General features: G+C 41.0%; 1 protein-coding gene across 2 annotated transcripts in view; it reads right to left on the bottom strand.

Moving 5' to 3' along the window:
- The window catches only part of cdc25b (cell division cycle 25B), a 46,190-nt gene extending 41,889 nt beyond the window's left edge, over positions 1-4,301 (bottom strand). Inside the window, exons 1-2 of one of the 2 annotated variants that reach the window (XM_088433839.1) lie at positions 4,097-4,301; positions 2,172-2,231 (exon numbers count right to left, since the gene is read on the bottom strand). The gene's annotated coding sequence lies outside the window, so the exon portion shown is untranslated. The other variant, XM_088433838.1, reaches the window with a different exon arrangement.
- Positions 4,302-4,632: the final 331 nt, after the last annotated feature.

The following is a 4,632-nucleotide window of genomic DNA, read 5'->3' on the forward strand; positions in this document are numbered from 1 at the left end:
TCTCAGAGACATAAGAAGTGCCGCAGCGAGACGCTGCCAGTGTCTTTGAAAGGTGCGAAAAAGACAAAGAAAAAGCAAAGTACGCACGCGTTATTCTTCATTAGACTCGATAGGTTTTGAGGCGCCGGGGGTCAAAGTTCATGCCCGTCATGACGTTCAGATACCCTTACACGCGGGCGGCCTCGTTAGTGGTTGACCACGTCCTTTTCCGTCTTCTTGCCACTTACTAAAAACGCTGTGCTGGTTAGTGGGAGTACTTGGCTGAAAAACTACAGTTTTTCACACCGGTACATGATTGAAAAAAAGGTTGCGGTCCACTGGCATGGATCATATTGTGAAGAAAAGTTCTGACTTGCCTTCCTTTTCGATAGGCCGTGTGAAAGGGGCTGATGAGTTAGGAAAGCTTTGGCATGCTGCTTTTGTGGAAAAGGGGCACCAAACGGCACCTTAATATTCTGCCTTTGAAAGTAGCATCAGAAGCCGGATGCTGCCCGTGTTGTTCTCAATGCCGCGACAGGGGTGTGAAGTTTAACACCCGACATACTCCAGTCTATCGACTCAACTAAAACCTTTCACGCCGCCCAGGTTGCTTGCGTGGCTTCTACTTTTGTCCCAAGTTCTCAGGTGTCAAGCTCAAAGCGAGCTAATAGGTCGGCCTTTAGCGATTGCCCTCCGGCAACACGAGCGCGGGAACAATGACGGGGGTGCTCGGAGGGGGCGGAACAGGAGGCCGGTACGCGGGAGGGGGCCAGGGGGTCTCCAATTAAGGGCCGAGGAGGAACCCCTGCCCGGCTGCCGTTGGCGTCTTCTCAAAGGAGACCGTTTTTCTCATTTGCTGTGACAAAATGTCAAGTCCGCCATGTTTTTTTTTTTTGCCATCCTGATATCATTTGAATCGAGTCGACTTTCCGCATCGTGCCAATGACGCGGAGTCATGTTGGTCTCACGCAGGCACGAGTGAATGCCAGGCGGTGCGTTCGGGGCGCACTGGAGTTTCCCAGCACCGCCCCATTTGCATTGGCTGAATAGAAACGCTTAAGCGGGGATGCTTCCCATTGGCACTAATTAACAGCAGCTCAGCAAAATTGCTGATGCCAAACATTCATGAGAACAGGAGCTGGATTTGCTCAAAACCGGACTGAAAGCATCATTTTAAAGGGGCCTTTTTTTACTTCCTGGTAAGAAAGATCGGCACCATTTAACTCATATTTTGTAAGAAATGAAATCGCCAGACGTAATTTATATGCACATATGACACTGTGGAAAGTACTTCAATATAATTTTTTAAAACGCTTTTGACTGTTCCACCCCACATTTTTTTTGACACCAGAACGAGTACAACACTTTATCAGGAATAGTCATTGACACTGATACCAATTACGGATACCACTGGCGGTTTTGATGTTCCCCCCAAAAAACAAAGACCTTGTTTTAAATCAGTGCTTCGCAATCATTTTTTGCAAAGCCCCTCTTTAAAAAAGAGAAGACATTTATTGTCACATGTATAGACGATGAAATCCTTACTCTGTTCACTAGCTCGTCCCGTTACGGTAATTATTGTAAGAAAACAACCGGTATGAAAATGCACATCTGTGTGTCAAAAACGTTTATGTGGCTGACGGATCAATCTTCGAATAAAAAAATGAAATTAAACGTTTTTAAGTGAACTTTTCATAGGACGCACCCATACTTTTGAACTTCTTTTTTGAAGAATATTAATAATTTTTAAATTATTGAACCCCAAATCTGTTCAAATCCGAGTCTTTAAACATAACAATTCTTGAGGCTATATAATAAACGTGAATATTGTCTCCTCTCAGCGAATCTGTGTTTACCGATGGCGTGTAAAGATGTCGGCCGGGCGAGCGTGTGCCAGCTTGGTGAGGGTGGTGAGGTGACAAATGAGTTTCCTAAAAGGTGATGAGCGCCACTCGACGGCACCGTCACGTCAAAATAAAAAAAAAAGAAGAAGAAGAAAAAAGAAATAGGAGCGCCCGCCGTCCAATTTGCACTAATTAGCTTGACATCAGGTTGGGAGAGCGCCACGGTCCCCGGCCGTCTCCTTTCCGCACTCGTCATTAGGAACAAGTCCAGACGAGACCCGGCCCGGCGGGGTGTATCGGCTGTGTGTGTGTGTGTGTGTGTGTGTGTGTGTGTGTGTGTGTCCACACCTCATCGTGTTGCTATTACTGTCAGCGGAGAGCCCCCGATCAACCGGTAGCACCCGAGCCCTGAAATGAGCACCACACAACCGGGGAAATGAACACTCGTGTTTTTATAGAAAACATGTTGAATGGTCATGAATGTTTTTTTTTTTAATTTATATTTTTTCCAATATTAAGTCGACTGGACCGATTATCAATGCTGGTATTATTTTGGTATCAGATTTCTAAAGAAATGTGATGGTTGATAACAAATCATTTTTGGTTTCAAATTTCAGTTACCGCATTTTTCGGACCGCAAGCCGCAACTTTTTTCTCACGATTTGAGCCCGCCGGTCTATAGTACCGTCTATAGTCAGTTTTAGAACTGAAAAGATGCCAATCAATGGCTGTGCTCAAAAATAGTATTAAAAATATTAAAATTAGAATTTGAAGAAGATAATTATAAAGGTTTGTGAGCTCAAAAGAATTTAAACAAAATTCAGAGATAGAGTTAGTAAAGATATATTTTTTACGCCAATAATTTTACGATATATGAATATCGGCACTTTGCTAATAATCGGTAACCGCTGAAAAGAAATGTTATGGGTCAATCTCTAATCAATAGAGAGCAGGGGTCCAACAAACTAGTAGACTTTCCTCAACTTTGTTCAGATTTGGACTAGCTTTGTAGTCACTCAATGAATGAAAATTCTGAGAAAATTCAGCTTGTCTTTTACTTAAATTACCTTTTGCAGAGCCACTGTTCTGCCTTTTGTCAGATGTAAACAAAAATAAATCTCTTAAAAATGATCTGTCATCCGTCTAACAGAAATCTTATCAATCAAAAATATTTGTGGTATCGGCTGCTTGGTATCTGCGAGTTGAGTAACCGTCCTAGAATCTGTCCGAAATAAAAGTTATATCAAACATTCGTATGTGCAAAAAAAAAATTTGAATTTGAGTATTTTTGCACTCGGCTGTCAGTCAGGCCACATTTCATATCATCGTCATATTAGCGTCGGCCAGATGTTTCCACACACCAGGTGGCGCCTGCTCATTAATGCCTCTGACAAACTGTTTCCTGTCACCCTCTGTCAGAAACCCAAATCAGCTCGCACCATTTGCAATTAAATCCCGTAATGAGGGTGCCAGCAACGTCCTTCAAATCATAATTATTAATATTAATAACGCAGCATAAGGAATCATTTCGGAGCCATGAGCCGCCGCCACCCGTCCCTAACTTGAATTTAATTGCGACAACTGCTAATTTTGCTCGAAAATCTGCTCGCTGACTACATCGACATATGGACGTGTTTCGGGGAGGGGAAAAAAATGCTAGGTCATCCTTTTCAGTTTTAAAGGCCCCTGATTAGCAGTACAAATCCAATTAAAACTTCTAATAACATATTCATCATGTTTACCAGATAAAACTATACATATGGTTGGACTAAATCCATGCATATTCAATTATAACCATAATGGTGTTACTTAACTTATTAAAGATCTTAAGATTGTGGTGTTCTCTCATGCTGTAAAACTTTTAGATGTCAGGAAAAAGAGAAGAAGGGGGAGGGGGGCACGTTCTTCTCATTTAATTGCCCTCACACTGACGCCACAATTTACGCCCCTGTTCTCTGCCAGGTGACATTATCTGAAGCTGATTACGCTTAAATTTAGTAACAATTCCGAAACAACGACTAAACCCCACAATTTCAAATAACAATATTCCTTAATTAAGCTAATTGTTAGGACTACTGTGTACGTAGTAATATTGGTTGTCCAAGATGACAAATATTACCTGCTCAAAACAGAACGTCACAACTGGATGGTTGCTTTCACATTGTGGCACGATGGTACTGTTTTAATTCAATAAATAAATAAGAAAATCGCAGTTTGGGGACACTTTGACCTTTGCCTTTTTTTTCTCTTTAGCTAACAGGAGTCGCACTTACCTTTAGCTTACCATCGAGATGCATTGTGGGTAATGGCCATGAAAACAAACTTCATCATTTCACTCGGTGTGTCCTTGGCTCTGCCGACTACATTTACGAAGATAGTGTGTGTTGAACTACTTTCAATGATACCTAGGTTAATATCCTTTTAAATCTTTCCACATTTAAAAAATATTGTTTTAATTACTAACGAAACCACAGTTAAGATACGTCATAGCTTGTTTACACTGACGATATGCATTGTGGGTATTGTAGTTTTTTTCCTACCGCTGTTTTTCCGCTTGTGTTCCTTTAACCGAGGAAATTAACGTTTATTTCACCGCTAACATTGAATAATATAGAATATTTGGATGAATTTTGTAATAATTTGCGAACTTAAGTATTAAAAAAAAAATCTATAAATTACATCATTGTTAAGGTTTTTGTCAATATTTTTTAACCTGTGTTAATGTAATTTCACTTAGGAAATTACTGAGCATACAGTAATGAAAATTTAAAGAAATGACAAGACACAGGGAAAGACTTTCAGGCAAACG

Source organism: Hippichthys cyanospilos, chromosome 14, assembly GCF_059441005.1.
Source record: "Hippichthys cyanospilos isolate Australia breed blue-spotted pipefish chromosome 14, RoL_Hcya_1.0, whole genome shotgun sequence".
Classification (NCBI taxonomy): domain Eukaryota; kingdom Metazoa; phylum Chordata; class Actinopteri; order Syngnathiformes; family Syngnathidae; genus Hippichthys; species Hippichthys cyanospilos.